Raw genomic sequence first — 19398 nt, 5'->3', positions numbered from 1 at the left:
GCCATTGTTGTCTAACCGGAAAAAAAACTCAAGGAATTCGACAAAAGCCCCCCAAAACCGCACAAACACAATGCAACAACCCTCTAGTGGCTTGGCGGTGAATTACAGAGCAACGCGTTCCCTTGACGCAGAACTTCGAATGCTTGTTGACAACGTAGGGTCTACGCCGTCGCTACTCCGTCACCGCAACACAGAAGCATAAATTAGGCTTTAGTCTGCGAATTAGCATCTAAGTGTGGCTTTGAACAACTTATTGTAGCTTACTGTTTTGTATTTGTGTGCATAATCTACTTTATATTTATGACATTCAATAAATGTTGAAATAATCCCAATAAACTGAAAATGTTGGGCTTCTGGAAATTCTGGAAAATCTTTCGCAACTACCGTAGGTCCAATAACACAATGTTACAGAAAAAAAAACACAATTGTGTTCCTGGCTAGTAATCATATTATGGTGTTGCTTGGGTCCAAACTAAATGGAAAAAGTGCCACTAAAATGGTAAAAGTTTGATTTTGAAGCTATATTCAGAATTTTCCATTTTATGTCCTAATTAGGCAGAAAATATTTGTTGAATGTCATTTCTTTGTGTTTAAGGGCAAAATAAGTCTATTAAATTAGGATGACAATGTACATCTATAGATATACGTAATTATATATAAAAGCATTAGAGATGAAGATCAGCACCAAATCCGAGACCATGGTCCTCAGTCAGAAAAGGGTGCGGTGCCCTCTCTGGGTCGGGGATGAGATCCTGCCCCAAGTGAAGGAGTTAAAGTATCTTGGGGTCTTGTTCATGAGTGAGGGTAGGAGGGTGTGGGAGATCGAGAGGCGGCTCGGTGCACTGTCTGCAGTGATGCGGACTCTGCACCAGTCCGTAGTGGTGAAGAAGGAGCTGAGCCAAAAGGCGAAGCTCTCGATTTACCAGTCAATCTACATTCCTACCCTCACCTATGGTCATGAGCTGTGGGTCGTGACCGAAAGGACAAGATCCCGGATGCAAGCGGCCGAAATGAGTTTCTGCCGCAGGGTGTTTGGGCTCTCCCTTAGAGATAGAGTGAGAAGCTCGGTCATCCGGGAGGGACTCGAGCTGCAACTCCTTCGCGTTGAGAAGAGCCAGTTGAGGTGGCTCGGGCATCTGGTTTTGATGCCTCCTGGAGGCCCCTGGGATGACGCAGGACACGCTGGAGATACTATGTCTCTCGGTTAGCCTGGGAACATCTTGGGATCCTGTCAAAGGAGCTGGTTGAAGTGGCTGGTGAGAGGGAAGTCTGGGTTTCTCTGCTAAAGCTGCTACCTTCGCGACCCGACCCAGGATTAAGCGGTAAATGATGGATGGATAGTTAGAAAAGTATTCGAAAGTACAAGAAAAGTGGAAAATACAATTTCAAAGTCTTGACTACAAACCCAAACTTTTTGGGAAACAAAAGTGTTTTTCTATGTCAATGCGACAACACAAACTAGGAAATACCACTTAGAACCTGGGAACAAAATATTGTGTTACGTGGTGTAATGGGGCTTAAATCTTGCAGTCTGATTAAGGGCTTGCACGGTATATATTGTTGTTGGACCCGCCAAGATACCGCCAGGGTTTTATAAGCACTCAAAATACAACTGAAATGTAAATATACAGTAACCCTACAAAAAGGATTTGCTCCAAAGGAAGGGTTCAATTCATGACAAAAAGCTTTCCAGTGCTACGTTTCACAATAAGTGTATCCATTTGTATGGACAACAATAACATTTTTTCATCTCCCAAAATGGCCAGTTGGGAATAAAACAATACTTTTCAAGATTCCCGGCTGCTAAAATCGTGTTTCAAAGTGTCACAAAGCACAAATACAAGCCTTCCTTTCAATGATGCTCGCTGCAGTCAAAGCCTTAACTTGATTAGTCGGATAAACATCAGCTCAAAAGCATTTACAGGGTATGGTATAACGGTGACCTCACTGATAATGCGCGCACACACACACTTAGCAAGCACTAAAGCTAAGCTAAGCATGGGCAGCTGCCAAGGCCAATCAAAGGCCTCTGTACATCCCTGGAGCAGCTGTCTCGTCCAATCATAGCAGCACGTGTGTCATCCGCCTTTCAGTTGGAAATGAAGTTCAGAAAGGCTCTGTGTTGGACCAAACAGCATGACTCTTGTTGCTGTGTTCTTCGGCAACAGAACAGGACGGATTCAGTAAATGTGGAAGACCCATTCCGAACATGGTTGTCAGAAGAAAATTTGAAAAAAATCCTAGATACAATCAATATAAAAATAGCATAATATGTACAGTATATCAGTAAAAGAGTAGCCTTAAGGACTAAGTACTACGTTGGCAAAAAATACAAAAATAAAACAAAGTGGAATAGTGGATTTTTGTTGACTACAGCTATAGATTCCTGGATAATTTTTGGACAAAGGATCACGAATTGGGTTATTTTTTTGGTCTATGGCCCAAATTTGTAGATCACTTTTGGCCCAAGACAATCCTGGAGCTTTCTAAACCAATGGCTCCAAATTTCTGGTTGCTTGTCGAGCGGTTCTTTTAACGGATGGTTTGAGCTTTCTTGGCTTATGATGCAAACTTTCAGGATGTTTCCATAACATAGCTCAAAATCTTGCAGTCTTTCTGTATCTGTAGGCCAAATATTTCAGAATCTACATTGTCTTATGATCCAAAATTTATGGATCTTTCTAAACATACAGAATGATTGTCAAAAATTTCTGTTATCATCATGAGACTGATACCTTCAATTTTCATTATCTCTCTTGGCCCAGAGCAGTGTTGGTAATAACGCCCTTAAATAACGGCGTTATTTTTTCAGAAACGGGGTAATCCAACTATTTTTTCCGCCGTTACCGTTACTGACGGTCAGAAGCGGTGCGTTACTTACTCTGAATAAATTGACGAAACTACCAGCTGTAGCGAGTCTACTCTACTCTGTTTATTTGTCATCCAAGTCTTGGGGTGCGTTCAGGTTCGAGAATAGCGCACGCACTTCTTATGACACCACGCTGTTTGTCCCTGCTCATTCAATTAGACAATGCTTTCCAAAGCTTGCTAACGTTTCTGTGTTTGCTACACCTGAATGCTAGCCTCGTTCCCATCCCCCACCGTCAGCCAGCAAGAATGCTGCTTCCATCTTGAGGACGGCGGACGCTTTGAGGGTGACGGGAGGAGTAGGGGGACGAGGCTACCTGAATGCACCCCCTGGATAGATGCGATGGAAGTGATTGTGATTGGCTGAGAGTTAGAGTCATGTGTCACGGTAAGCCAATCAGAGCCGGTGTTTTCACACACAAACCGGAACAGCACGTGTGGCAAACACACACGCAAAACAGATGCAGAGGGATATGATGGCAGAGCATTCAGAGGAAAATTTGTCCTTTACGAAGTGGGGATATAAACACTATTTCAAGTTGGTCAAAATTAAAGGAAAGAACGTGCATGTAAAGTGTAATTTATGTTCCGGGGCAAAGCTTTTGTCGACATCTGTGGTAAGCAATTCAAATCTGCTGAGGCACCTAACAACTACACACGCTACCACAAAGCTAGTGGCGAAAACTAGCTGTTACTGTTTATTTTTGTTGCACTTCAAGTGTAGGATAAATCTGTTGCTGGTGAGGTGCAATGAATATTACAAGGTTCTATAACACAACTACCTGTCTGTTCTTCTCTATTCAACTGACTGGAATACTGCTCAGAAAATTTCAAATTCTTTTACATACAACAACTTCTTTTTAAAGTAACAGAAATAGTTACTTTCCCTGGTAACTAGTTACTTTTACTATTGAGTAATTCAGTTACTACCTCAGTTACTTTTTGGAAGACGCAGTGAGTAACTATAACTAATTACTTTTTTAAAGTAACTTGCCCAATACTGGCCCAGAGACACCAAATTTCACAATATTTGTTGGACTTCGTTCCACCATTTTCTTCATTTGTAGCTTGGTTTTTGAGATTTTCTAGAGCCATGGCACCGACTTACTGGATCAGTGTCAAATGCAGTTTTCTGGATCTTTATTTAAACTGTAGTCCTGCTGCCTAGTGGCTACGCTTTTGTGCACAGTATTTTTTTGGACCGTGGCCTGAAATCTGGGGATTTTTGTTGGACTTGGTCCCAATATTTCCCTTGACATATGGCTCCAAATTTATAGATTTTTCCTGGCCCATGTTTGCAAATCTTCTAGATTTTTCTGGCCAATGGTCCCACATTTACTGGGGTTCTCTTGGACACTGGTCCTTACCAACATAGTCTCTAAGGTTTCAACACAATACCAGACTATCTTCAAAATATAATGGACTGTCCCTTGGGAGATTATCAAGTAGTCCATTTCTTTTTAATACAAATGTGATCCTGTGATCAACGAAATATCCATAAACACTTCCTTTTGGCAAAGGTAACAAACTCTCTCAGTCCCGTCAGAATATGCAGATATACTCAGGTAACCCGGGTCAGTTCCTGTGCCCATGGGCGTTAAAGGTCATACCAAAGCTTGGATGATGAGAGGGGAAAATCTTAGTAAATGGTTGTTTCCCCCCTTCAACATACACACAAGTCAGTGTAGATGATGGAGGGCTAGCCAACTGAGGTGTGTGTGTTCTCCAGAGGAGGCTGGCTCAGAGAAAAGCCCAGTGTGCTTCACAAAGTGTGTCTGTGGTGAGGTCAGCTGGTGACAGCTGAACGCTCCCAATCGGTACACCTCCGCCAGCCGCTGATTCGCATACTTACTGAAAAGGCTGATTCATGCATTCATCCTGGCAGCAAAGTGATTCACAGCTTGAATACGCACGCACCGCACACACACACAAACTTGGACCTCAAGCGGAGGCCAAGAGGACTTAACACAATCACCTTTTCTTCTTTGTTGGAAGGCAGGAAAAACAGCAGAGCGACATGGCGTCTTCTCTGCCATGTGGAAAGACTCATGGGAGATTATCGGCGTGTAGCTCGTGCAGGGGGCGAACAAGGGCCCAGCTGTTAAACAGGAAGTCACCTCCGGCAGGCCCAGCGCCTCCAGCAGTTCTTCACTCGGTCCGGACGGCAGTCAGAGGAAAGTCAAAGCAGACTCTGATGTAACAAAGTCTGCAAAGTCAAGAAAGCGTTGTGTGTGCTTTGACTGTTTAGATGAGGGATGCCAAAATACAAGTCATGTTAAAGATTGATTTTACAAGCGGGCAGACCTTTCCCAAGGCTACAACATCAGTCACCTGAGAATTCAATCAGTGAATACTAAAATTCATCACTTTATTTAACTCGTTCAAGCCCCTTTCACACACCTATCCCTGCAAATTCCCATCTAAAGTGACGCTGATTTACTTACGTCATTGCTTTCACGCATGGAGAAATATCCCAGGAATGACGCGGGTTGGACACTTTCAGAACTTGTCCCATGTTGCCCACTGGCGCTCTGTGTGTGGGGAGGGCTGCTGGCGCCACTTTATAACCCGGACATTACGTCATTTTTGGTCGGCATCGGCTGTCACAATGTTGGTCAAATCATGTTTTTTTACAGAGCCGTTTGTGGGAGGGTTCTCGACGTCGTGACTGCAGCCAATTCAAGCTCATCAAGACTTTATTTAAGACCAGGCGATTCAAGAGAAGGGTGCCGAGATATTAACTTGCTGGGCGCCATTCGACACCTCTGCCGCCCTTGTTTTGAAATCCCCTACATTGTTCTGGTATTTGAGTGTATTTGTGTTGTCGTCTTATCAGCTCTCTGCCTACCGCTTAGGTTGGTATTGACAATAAAGCCCTTTTCACACATGTCGAAACACCGGGAAAATCCCGGGATTTAAACGGGCAGCCCCTGTATGTGAACGCAATTTCCCGGGTCGACTGACATGAAGATTACGCGGACATTTCACGGGTCCTGTCTTAGTATAATTCCCAGGAAAGACCCGGGACGAGGCTTATGTGAAAGCAAGCGTTAAACTCCAGGGTCACAGCACGATGGCTTATGACGTAAATATCATCACCGGCCGATCGTCACTTCCGCTTTCTTCACAGTAAGACGAAAAGCGGTTAAAAAAAATATCGCAATTATTAAAATAGCAAGCTAGAAATAGCTAAATTAAACTGAAAACAAAACAAAATTAAATTGCTACTGGATAGTAGAGCCAAGGAATAGAGTCCATCATCCGTCTTTGGAAATGTGTGGTCTATTTTGTTGCTGATGTTAGGGACAGTAACTGCGAAAACAAGGTTGTACCTGAAAGCAGAAAAGAACGGAAGGATGCGTTCAAGGGTTTATTACATACAAACAAAAATTCACGCGATCGCGGATAAGGGGGAATAACACAATAGGTCAGTGACAGTAGGTCGACGGGGATCAATAATAGTAACCTAACAGGTAGGCAGAGAGCCGATTAGACAAAATAAATGCACTCAAATACCAGCACAACATAGGGGATTTCAAAACAAGGGCGGGAGAGTTGTTGAATGGCGCCCTGCAAGTTAATATCTCGGCAACCTTCTCTTGGATTGCTTGGGCTTGAATACAGTCTTGATGAGCTTGAATATGCTCTAGTTACGACGTCAGGAATGCTTCCACAACTGGCTCTGTAACAAAACACGATTTGACCAACATTGTGACAGCCGATGCCGCCCAAAAATAACGTAATGTCCGGGTTATAAAATCACGCCAGCAGCCCACCCCACACAGAGAGCACCAGTGGGCAACACGAGACAAGTCTTTGAAAGTGTGCAACCCGCGTCATTCCGGGAATATCAATACATCTCTATGTCTATCTCATATCTCTACGTGAAAGCAATGATGTGAGTAAATCCCACGTCACCTTACACGGGAATTTATCGGGATATGTTTGTGAAAGGGGCTATAGTGTACGGGTCGTGGTATGTACATCCACCCTCATTAAGCTCATCACAGGAGAGGAGCTTTTCATTTTATTATTTTCATTTTTTTCCCCCAGTCCTATGAGGTAAACAATGTGAGCAGTCATGCGGCATCTTCGAACACTTTTTTGGATAGTCGCCATAGCTGCTTCCTCTCTTTTATACACTTGTTTTACGGATGCTACTAAGACTACATTTTTCAGCCAGCATCCTTGAATCGATTTTATTTGACCTTAACTTTTCAACTGCAGCTGCTTACAGTTGCACAGTTAGGTAGATTAGAGCGTCAATGACGTTTGCTAACAGGGTTGTGCTTTGATGCAGCTTCTCATGTCACGCCTACACAACATGAGGAAGGATAGGGTGAGAGAGAGGTCTGCGGAAAGAATGAAAGAAAGAACAGAATATGGAAGGACGAGCATGCGTCGCAAAGTCGTAAGCATTCTCTCCAGCAGGAAAAAAACGTCATTAGCATTGCAGATGCTCGCGATAGGAGCGTGAATGGGCCTCATGCATACGGGCTTGAATCCCAGCATTGTCCCGGGATGTGCGCAGCAGTTTACAGTACCGCTTCGGTGTGGGAGTGCAGTCGGGATCCGCAGCGCTCGGAATTCACTGTGGATACGCGTGGGATTCAAGGCTTTCCTCTTATCACAGCCAAATGTCAAAGTGAGGATGTAGCCGCGCGGAAACAGAATAAAGCATAGCGGGAATACTTTTCAGCCTGTGTCAGCGGCATACTTCACATTCAGCTGGAGCTGCCATGAGGCACTCCTCTTTGAGACCTTCAGCTGATTAAACTTATTTCAAAGCAAAACTAGCAAAACTAAATCTCATTCAGTGCCTTACTTTATGTCTGTGAGAAAATGCTAGTTCACAGATTAATCAAGATGTAAGAAGAGTTTGCATCACTGAATTATGTTTTTTCCTCAGTATTACCCCTTTCCCACTGGCCAAAAAACCCATGTCAACCCACTAACAATCGGCTTTTGGTGGCAGTGGGAAAGGTGCAGCGACCCGCCTCGACCCGTGTCAATCAACCCGCCAAGCCACCCGCGTTAAAATCACCTCGGCTCTGATCGTCATGCAGTGTGAAAGCAAAACCCCGGGTCAACAGTCAACACCCTAATCTACGTGGTGACGTAGGCTCTTACGTTATGTGTCACAACAATTTCGACCATTTTGAGGGCAGTAAAAAGCATGAAAACAGATAACACAAACGGAAAGGAGGCTTCCATGTTGCTCTGCATTGTTTACTTCCTTACACTGAATGAATTCGGTCGCACTTGTGTCGACGCGCATCTTAGCGTGGTGACGTCACGTAACCTTATGCACGGCTGAGGAGGGGTGGGGGTTAGACGGGTGAAAAAAAAAATTGTCAATGGGAAAGGTGCCAAATGCCAATTGCTAGTGGGTTGCATCGGCTTGGAAAAAACGCGCGTTGACCCACTAGTTTCAGTGGGAAAGGGGCATATGTCAGAGTCCTTACCATGGTAGAGAAATTTGAACAATAATGCGCTCTATTGTAGCTCTACGCATCATCATACGTTATTTTGAGAATCAAACCTCGCCCACCCGTGCCCCCTTAATGCCCAAAAGCCAAGCCCCCTAGACCTAGACTGCCAGTCCCACACATAATTTCCGCCCCTGGGTTGGCTATAGTTCTGCCAAGTGTCTGCTGAATTTCTAAAGTTCCTTCCTGGTAATGTCATGTTTTCTCATGTATAAATATATGTAAAAAAAACTATTGATTACTAAAATGATTACTAAAATATTTGCTAGCTGCAGCCCTAGTTGGTTTCATCCTAAATGTTAAATTGCCAAAATAAAACGTTTAGTTGATTTTCTGATTTTTTAAAACTTTTTGGGGTAGTACTGAAGTTTACAGAGTGGTTTGATTTACAGCAGACAAAAAGCGTGAAGTTGCTGAAAACACACATGAATCCTGGATTGGCCCCGATCTTGTGACCAAATACTTTCTAATTCTATATAATAGCTATGTCGCCATACTGATATTGAGTATCAGATCAGGACAACTTTAATAATATAAAGCATTTAATTAAGGATGTTTTCGAAACTTATTGAATATTTCCCAAGGAAAAGCCAAACAAGCAAGGCGGAGCTGAACTGATGCCTGATCCTCAAACCTTAAAACTGAGAGGCAAACTTTCTAACCAACATTCTACTGCGTTCCATGCTTAGTTTGTCAACAAATGTAAGTCAATTATTACCAGAAGCAAAATAAATAATTATTCCAAAATCTGATAAAGTAGTCTTGCTGATAGAACCCAGTTACTTGTTGACAGCTCAGGTCGCCTTTGGAGTTTAGGTCCATCCCCAGTTAGCTGCCATCGTTCACATTCACCATGATCAAATACAGCCTAACAATGTAAGCCGTGCCCTGACCACAACCTCCACGCCCACGTGACCCCTATCAAGCAACGCCGCACGTTACACCCGCTGCGTTTGAAGTGTAGTGAACGTCATCATCGCCTCCTGCCTCTGTAACAGATGACCCTGCGACCGTGTCCTTCAGAGGCAGGCCCAATCGATACATACAAGACCCCCTCCTCCCACATCATCAAAAGAGCGTGGATCTTTGTGTGTTCAGGCACAGACTGGCGATGTGCGTGCTTGTGTGCAGAGCCGTGAACTTCTACCTACAGCTGTTGCCTTTCCGAATGTACATATTGGGAATCAATACAATGGGGTGGCGTAGTGGGCGATTAGCATTTAACATGTCTATTGATTAGGATTCCCTAATGAACACTCACCCATAAGGATTAAACACATGGCACGGAGAAAACACATGCAGTATGTATGCATGCATTATGAAGCGGACGCACTACTATGACAAAGTAGGGGGAAGTCCAATCCATGGACACAACTTTGCTATTTAACCCTTTATATGTCATTTGGCCATTTTTTGGAATGTAAAAAAAAATATTTTCACAGGCAAATGCTCTTTGTATACGGGCATAAACAAGTTATATCAACCATCTACTCTATATACGGAGGGGCGCGTTCTTCTTCTTCCACTAGTGTAACAAGGCATGCAGGCTCTTCTCTTCGAAGTGCTGCCTCCGACTGGCCATGGTGCACACCAGGGTTGTCAGTAACCCGTTACTATAAACTGTAATCCGATTATTTTCTTTCAGTAACAAGTAATCTAATGTGTTCATCTTCCAAACCAGTAATCTAAAGTTAGTTTCCTTAGTGGCTGTTAGTGACTATTTTGTTATCGTCTCATAATGTATTTAGAATGAAGAATACTGTAGTCAGGTACGAAGACCATTTCTAATAGAAATCTTACCAAGGGCGTAGGTTTGCATAGGGACGGTAGGGACATAACACTACCAACTTTTCAGGATGCTCAAATTTTCCCCACCAACTTTTAAGCAACTTTATTTGCATTTTATAATGAGTACAGTTAAATAGGTAATTTAGATTGGCTTCCCGTATGTTGTCAGGATATAATTGAACCTACCATTATTAAGTGAATTATTTTCATTATGTTCAGACTTAGTTACCCCTTTATCACTTGCTGAATGTGCTAGTTCATTTTTCCCCTCAAACTCACGTTTGATTGGCTGATGACTTGACCCCCCCCCCCCCCCCCACACACACACACACACACTGACCCGACGAGAATCCAACATGCTGCCTCATACGCCCCCTTCAAAGAGAAGGGATATTAACAGAACACTCCACTCTCAGAATGCAGGTTTACTGGTAGTTCCCAGGGTTTCTAAAAGTACTGTCGGAGCTAGAGCCTTTAGCCACCAAGCCCCTGTTTTATGGAATCAGCTTCCAACTAATATTAAAGAAGCCGAGACAGTCTGCACATTTAAAATCAGATTAAAAACGTTCCTATTCAGCAAAGCTTATGGTCAGGCTAGTTGAAGTCGGAGTAGACTCAAAGTTTAGTCTAAGCTGCACTAGAAGCTATAAAGCTGGGGGAAGTACAGCCACTGAGTTCTGTCTCCTTTTTCTCACTCTACCTACCACTTATCTTACTTTATTTCTATTTTCCAATGTTAATATCGAGTTGTCTAGTCTCTTCATCACTAGTCACCCAGTGTCCCCTTTCCCCCCTCCCCTCTGGGGAGGGGCTATTTTTCAGCTGCAGCCTCCTGACTGTCCGGACCCCTGGCTGGATGGACGTCCTCATTGCTACCCCCGTCTCAATTGGCTAGATGGACCTCTTCTTGTTCCTTTACTCCACTGCATTTTTACGGACTGTAACTTCGCCTGCTAATTCCCATTAGCAGTCCTGGGGCTTCCTGTCAATCTGTCCTGGGAGTGGATCTCTCCTGACTGTGGTACTCCCCAAGGTTTCTCATTTTCTCCCAAAGACTCTAGAGTTTTTGGAGTTTTTCCTTGCCGACATGGAGGGTCTAAGGATGGGGGATACCCAGGACTTGAATTTATTTATTCATCTTTGTTGCTTCTTTAGCTGTTTCTGATTGTGTATCATATTGCCTCTGCAAAGCCCTTTGAGACAACGTCGTTGTGATCCAGGGCTATACAAATAAAATTGAATTGAATAGAAGGTTTTTTTTCAGCCAGCAGCAGCCACTTTATGTAAAAAGACGTCAATGTTATGGCGGTGGGAACACACCACAAATTTTGCAACTGAAATTTTGCGACAACCTGCATCAGAGTTTGCATAACATTAAACTGTGTGAATTTCCTAACCTGCAAAACTTGAGTAGGGAGCTGCTTAGGGAGAAGTGTCCTCCACTTTGTATGTATTTTCTGCTGTTAACGTAAATTAAACTGTGAGAAATGTAGTGAACCAAGGTTTACCCCCTTCTATTCGATTTTCATTTTTGTTTTGTTTATGTGGTATTAAAGCACCACTTGGTAGCTTTTCAGTTTTGGTCTATTTTAGCGACGCTGGTGGACAAAAGCGGTAGTTTTTTTTAGGACTGTGTTTCCCATGAGGACCAGCGCATGAGCGCATAGTGTCTTCCTATGAGGGGCGTAACAGAAAATAATTGAGAAGGACTGGCATAACTCAATACACATTTATTTTGCAATGATCTGTTAGCGTATCAATTAATTAGGTTCTAATTAATTAGGTTAATTAATATTTTTAATACTACTTATTTGATACTTATTTTTCCACTTCCTGAGTGCCTGTTTTTTGAATCATCACTTTTTTGATCTCCACATCGAAGACCATCAGAAGTATACTTTCTACACCCAGCAGCACTCCATGCACCTCATGTTATACTGTTATAGAGAACATTTGAATGGCTAGGTCTGTATTTTAAAGGGGAAGTTCAGAATTTTTGACGTTAGGCTTAATCATCGAGTTGGCAGGGGTATAATTAGCCATTGGAGGTGATTTGAACAAATTCCTTGCAGTTTGTCAGTTGTTTGTTAGTTTTAGGGCTCCAGAGTGGCTAAGCTACCGCGAGTCGATGATGGTTGAAATCAACTCCATCAACTAATTAACCCCCGCTAACTCAAAGATTAGGCCTTATGTGAAAAACTCTGAAATTCTCCTTAAATTTCAATTCTCGGAAAGCCTGCGATGACATTTTTCTGTTGTCATCCCTATGTTGACGCAGCAAAGTTAGAAAATTGGTAAAAAGTAACTGATAAAATACTTTTAAAGTAACTTAGTTACTTTGATAATGAAGTAATCAGTAAAGTAATTAGATTACTTTTTAAGGCGTAATCAGTAATCATAATTAAATTACTTTTTTAATCGGTGACAACACTGGTGCACACACACGCAAGGTTGTTCTTTATACTAATTAACTGAATTTACAGAATTTTTTTTTTCTTTTTTTCTTTAAAAAACAGTATACAGATTCAGACCCAAGTGGAAGAGTTCAAGTATCTTGGGGTCTTGTTCACCAGTGAGGGTAGGAGGGAGCGGGAGATCGACAGGCGGATCGGTGCAGGGTCTGCAGTAATGCGGACTCTGCACCGGTCCGTACTGGTGAAGGAGGAGCTGATCGGGTGAAGCTCTCGAATGACCAGTCGATCTACGTTCCTACCCTCACCTATGGTCACAAGCTGTGGGTCTTGACCGAAAGAACAAGAACCAAGATACAAGCAGCCGAAATGAGTTTCCTCCGCAGCGTGGCCGGGCTCTCGCTTAGAGATAGGGTGAGAAGCTCGGCCAACTGGGAGGGACTCTGTGTCGAGCTGCTACTCCTCCGCGTTGAGAGAGTCAGTTGAGGTGGCTCAGGCATCTGGTTCGGATGCCTCCAGGACAACTCCCTGGAGAGGTGTTCCAGGCATGTCCCACCGGCGGGAGGCCCAAGAGACAACCCAGGACACGCTGGAGAGATTATGTCTCTTGCCTGGCCTGGGAATGCCTTGGAATCCTGCCGGAGGAGCTGGCTGAAGTGGCTGGGGAGGGACCTGACCCCGGATAAAGCGGTAGATGATGGATGGATGGACGGACGGACAGACAGATGGAAACAGTAGCTCCTGAATATATACTAACTAGGGCTGTCAAAATTATCGCGTTAACGGGCTTTAATTAATTTTTAAAAATTAAATCACGTTAAAATATTTGACGCATTTAACGCAGATGCCCAGCTCAGACTTGTTAATCGTGTTTTATGGAGTTTTGCCGCCCTCTGCTGGCGCTTGGGTGCGACTGATTTTATAAGCTTCAGCACCCATGAGCATTGTGTAAGTAATTATTGACATCAACAATGGCGGGCTACTAGTTTATTTTTGGATTGAAAATTTTACAAATTTTATTAAAACGAACACATTAAGAGGGGTTTTAATTTAAAATTTCTACAACTTGTACTAACATTTTACTTTTAAGAACTACAAGTCTTTCTATTCATGGATCACTTTAACAGAATGTTAATAATGTTAATGCCATTTTGTTGATTTATTGTTATAATAAACAAATACAGTCCTTATGTACCGTATGTTGAATGTATATATCCATCTTGTGTCTTATCTTTCCATTCCAACAATAAGTTATAGAAAAATATGGCATATTTTATAGATGGTTTGAATTGCGATTAATTGCGATTAATTACGATTAATTAATTTTTAAGCTGTAATTAACTCAATTAAAAATTTTAATCGTTTGACAGCCCTAATACTAACACAATTTAGGATTCAGTTATTTTACAAATTCTTGCATTGTTGAGCAATGTATCTATTATATATTTAATATTACTATTTAACCAATTTGTTACAGATCATAAAGTACCACTGGAGGAGTTTTTGTACCACGACAGCACTCTTCTCTTTTCAAATCTGGCCAGGGATATATTTTTATTGTTCTGTATGTAAATCTGATTAAATGAATTTGTTAAGTGTTGTTAACTGTGTATATTTGATTCAATTGTTCACGAAGATCTATTTAAATAGTGTTGTGCAATTAAAATGCAATTAATCAAGATGATTTACCTACAAAGTTGCGAATTAAATGGATTATTTTAAAAACTATTAATTGTGTACTCTCACCAAATGTATCATTGATACATGTGTATACAGTCTGTCTTTCCATCTATCCATCCCTTTTAACTGCCATCCATCCAATCCCATCTCGGTCCACAAGATACACAAGGAGACTCACATTCACAATTGTTGAACCTCTGAAAAGTCTTCATTACTACTGACAAGCGAGTTGTTGGAATGTGTAGCACCTAAAAGAAATCCTGCACGAACAAAGGGAAAAATATAAAAATTCCAAGAGAATTTGAACATGCAACCTCTTGACTTTGAGGCAGATTTGCGAAACACGAGGTCACTGAGCTGTCAATGTGTCGCACAAAGAATTCAAATGAAAAGCAAAAGTCAAATAAATCCATTGAGGAATTCAAAATGTTTTCATCCACTATGTGTGTATAATTATCCATTATTGGCTACTATTCAAGTCATGAGAGATCTCTAATTGTGGCACTTCTGTGGAATCTCTGTGCAATTATAACTTTTATTATGGCAAGGTAAAAGACAAAGGGCTTTTTATCTTATTTCTAAGCCTGCCAGCTCTTAAAATAGAAACATTTAAAGAGAGCATAAATGAGATGCTGTCTTGACTGTCGAAAGAACTGTTTTTTTTCCTCATGCTGTTTTGTCTTCTACATAATGCAGAAGCCTCAAGTATATATAGCACTGTGTCTGCAAAGGCTGACTTTTTTTTCTTGTAATCCATCACATGATAGGCGATGCCGAGATGTGATCATTCATGTCTAGTATTTTTCTAACTTTGAAAAAGAGCGCTCCACAATGCAAAAACGCTAAAAATGTCATCCCCACCTTTAAGGATGGCTTGTTCCCTGCCATTTTTCACGTCCGTTTACCTCAACTATGCGAGCCTAAAAAGTAGGGCTGCATGGCTGTGAGCGAAGACCCACAATATGTACTTTTCATATTCACACAGCATGGAGGAAGATTCGCTTTTTGCGTTTCACAGCAATCCGTCAGGGTGCCGCGAGCCACAAGCGGCACGCTGACGCGCTCAAACAGGGGTGCCATTCTCTTCCAATGTTTCTGGACCTTCATGACTCATAAAGAAACTGGCGCAGCTTAAAACAAGAGCAGAGGCTCGGCGCTTCCTTGCGGCCGAGGTTGAGGGGATAATAAGAGAGTTGGGCCGAATCGGGGGGCCGGCCTTTCTATTCCTAACCTTCATTTAGACAGCGCTATTATCAGCCTTGTGTTTAAGGCGGATTACATGCTACAATTAAATAGAGGTATCAGCAGGCTTCTTCATGGGTTTGGGGAGGTTTAGAGAAAGGCCTTGATGGCATTGTGGAACTATTGAGTCATTATGTGGTCAAAACTCAAAAAGGTCAGCAGTCGATCAAATCAAAAATCGGGCGACAAGGAACTGGGCCCAAAGTTTAAACAATAATCTATCCATCAATTTTCAATGCTTGTTGGAATGGGTCAATAATCTATCCATCAATTTTCAATGCTTGTTGGAATGGGTCAGCAGGCAGGGTATTCCAAGTGTGGGCGAGTGGAAACGTAAACCCTTTACTGGTCGCCAATCAATACAAAAGGTCTATCTCTGAAAAAATTGATATTAGCACCAATGAACAACTTAGAATTTTTGATAAACTAATGTATATGTGTTTATGTGCACACATAGTGTCCACATTCCAGAACAAGAAAGCAAAAAAGGCACAAAGTACAAGGCACAAATCAACAATAGTTAACGAGCCATCAATCCATCCTTTTTTATCTGGCTGGTATGCTCTTCAGGGTCACCTGGAATACCATCGAATTCAGTGTTGTTAACCTTACTTTAAAAAAGTAATTAATTACAATTACAAATTACTTGTCCCAAAAAGTAATTGCGTTAGTAATTCAGTTACCTGAATGTAAGCGTAATTAGTTACTTGGCAAAGTAACTGGTGATAATTTTCATGTTTTTTTTTTTTCTAAAAAAACAAAAAACAAAAAAACAAAAAAAAGTCGCACAATGTGAAGTTTGAAGGGTTTTTTGGGACAATTGGCCCTAGCCCAATTCTTAAACAAACATAAACAAAACTAGACACAGGGGTATTGTGGATATTGCGATAACTGGATACATTAGTAACCTTTGCTATGTGTGGAAGTCATTTAATGTTGTGAATCAACTGTACAAGTTGTTAAAATTGCTCCCGTTGTTGCATTAGTTCCCTTCTGTCTACTTTTGACATGTGTAAGTTTTAAAACTATTTCATCATTCAAAGATAGATTTAAGTCAAGATTTTGCCGATTTAGGAGTATTTTAGATAAAAAGTTACTTAGGTTTGCTAGGAAGGTTCTCTACAACAGAGCCTTCCTGAGAAGGCTACTGCTTTAAGATGGCGGCTGTTTACTAACGCATCTAGTTCTTTATTATACATGTTGCTATTGCAGCCGTGTCTGTCATTTGCATCTAGTTCTGTATATATGCGATATCTACCGAAGCATCATGTGGGCGTAGTTTGTAGGCTATCGGCCACAGTCAGGTATTATTCGAGCCACCTAGCATAGTAGCATTGCGTTTGCAACGGTGTAACACTCCCTTGCCTCCACCCCACTCCTGCGCTGCTCTCTCATCTCCATGACTCCGTTTTTTTCTGACTTTTCTCGCATCAGTCAACCAACATCGTAAAGCCTAATAACACACGGCTTTCCCGCCTCAGTAACGGTAACGGCGGTGTCAAGATGAGAAAAGTAATTCATTTGATTACTCACTACTGAAGAAAATAACGCCGTTAGTAACGCCGTTATATTCTAACGCCGTTATTAACAACACTGATTGTAAGTGCCTTAAGATCCCACAAAATGACTCCTAAACTCTACCTTTGCCTCAATGAAGCTCCTCAACTTACTCCCATTATTTCCTTGGCACAATCATGCCAACAGATGCCATCAAACAATACTATTATTGAAACACTATGACTAATTTTGCAATGTATAACTAGGCAAGATGCTTTGGCAATGTTGAGCACAACTGACTTTGTGATTGCCTGCATCTGTCTAATTTGTTTTAATATAAGAAAGAAATATACAGTATATATAAAATTTGGACATGAAACATCATAACAGTATTTTTGTGGGATTTTCCTTTTACTGTCATCCACACAGAAACATTTGTTGCAGCGTCTCTGTTTCAAATTTGGTTCTACGTAAACTGAACCTCTATTGCTGATTTAATTAGCTTGATTTGTCTGCATCAATGCTAATTAACATTGCGCCATTCCTACTTGTTTTACCATATGGATTCATGTGTAAATTATATGTGCTGCCCGAGAGTTATTTCCAGTGCTGATAATTAATAAACCAGGCAGAGTTATGATGCTCAACGACTAATACTTAACCTTTTTAGAAATATGCGCTTTGGGTCATATGACTCAGCTGTTTAATCAGCTTTAAGCGTTATCCATCATGTTATTATGTGCTATTGGCACTTGTATGGACTGGAAAGGAAACAGATCCTGTGTGGGAATTCTTAACCCTTAGATGCATAAGTGGGTCAAAAATGACCTGGTGAGGTTGTTTTCTTGAAATATCTTCGGAATGAAAAATTGTTATCAATTCATATTCCAGGTATTCCTCAAAAAACATGTTTTTGATATAATGCCGTTCAAATTTTTGATGATTTTTTTTTTATACATTTGAAGAAATTGTCATTTTTGTATTATTACCCTAAGCTTCCACGAGTGGGTCAAAAATGACCCACATGCATTTTCTATGGAATCCAATGGGAATCTTTCATTCTTTCATTCTTTTCAACTTTGGCTGTCAGGAATAAATTTACCGTGGACCACACAGACTCTGTATGTAAAATGTGACATCCCTTAAGAAGATTATTTTACACAGCAAGAGCTGATACGCGTAGTGTAAGTATTATGTCCATATAGTATTTTGTGTGTGTGTCTTTCATGACTATTTTTATTATTATTTATCAACAAATTACTCTACTTCATAACTAGCTAGCTAACTAAGGCTAGGTTCATACCGCAGATCCTATTGCACAATTCCGATTTTTTCGTCATGTTTTTTTTTGCGTACCCGTTCAGATTGCCTTTGTCTATTGTGCCAGTTCAAGTATCACACAATGCGCTCTAATTCGCAGTCCGAGATACGCTGAGCAAACTAGCCCGCGTGCGCAGGAGCATTGGAGCAGAGAGAAAACCGAGCGTTGTCAGGCTTTTCCTCAACCCATTTTATGTTTTTATGACTGTTGTCAAGCCCGCTCCTTCCTCAAAAGCCGCCTTCAAGCTAGGCACTAACGCTAATGCACAGCTGCACCGCTACCGTAGCACCCGGTCTCTCTCGCTCTTTGCTGATGTTAATTGCTGCATGAAATCCAATTTGGGGGACTTGACAGTTCGGACCGCAGCCACATTATGGAAAAATGTGGCCCGGATGGGTATTTAACCACATACGAAAGTGACCTTGATCGAATTTGAAATGGTCAACTTTTATGCGACTTTTCCCGTTTAGTCAAGTCGGAAAAACACAAAAAAATCGGACTCGTACCTAGCCTGGGTTAGCTAACATTACTGTATATATATATAGTGTGTGTGTGTATTTATTTATATAGCTACATATTGATCTATTGAAAACACTACTTTTATGTTTCCTTATCCAAAATGTCATAGCTGCTAGATTTACAACTGAAATGGTCCTACAGATGTTGGATGACGGAGAGGCAGTGACGGGGTTGGACTCAAGTGTCCAAAATTTCTAATGATGAGGACCCAGACAACTGTTCAGGTGGCAGTGGCAGTTGTCGACCTGGAATTCCAAATGAACAGGATCAATCTGACTCATAAGATTCCACTTATGTGTCCTCTGAAGAAGAAAGTGTCCAAATAATGGCCAACAGAATGAGTTGGTAGGGCTCTTACTATAGAGAATTACCTCCCACCCAAGGCAGAACACAGAACTCAATATCCTCAGAAAGTCAGTGCCTGCACAAGGGCTTAGCACCGCTGTCTCACCAAAAAGATGCAAGGGAGCTCTTCATCATTGATGATAAAATACAAGGAAGGATGAAGTCTATTGATGTCCCCCCCCCCAAAAAAAATGTTAATTGAATCATAAAGATATTTCAAGCATGAAATCATTCTTGT

At 41.6% G+C, this 19398-nt stretch overlaps 1 long non-coding RNA gene across 1 annotated transcript in view; it reads right to left on the bottom strand.

Moving 5' to 3' along the window:
* The window catches only part of LOC130907485 (uncharacterized), a 145963-nt gene that overhangs the window by 79675 nt on the left and 46890 nt on the right, over positions 1-19398 (bottom strand). The window contains exon 2 of the long non-coding RNA XR_009061485.1: positions 4844-5074. This is a non-coding gene — a long non-coding RNA (uncharacterized LOC130907485). The remainder of the gene's footprint in view (positions 1-4843; positions 5075-19398) is intronic.

The sequence above is a fragment of the Corythoichthys intestinalis genome, chromosome 19, assembly GCF_030265065.1.
Source record: "Corythoichthys intestinalis isolate RoL2023-P3 chromosome 19, ASM3026506v1, whole genome shotgun sequence".
Taxonomy (NCBI): Eukaryota; Metazoa; Chordata; class Actinopteri; order Syngnathiformes; family Syngnathidae; genus Corythoichthys; species Corythoichthys intestinalis.
Note: the sequence above shows the minus strand (reverse complement) of the source record. Positions and strands in the feature narration are given on the sequence as shown.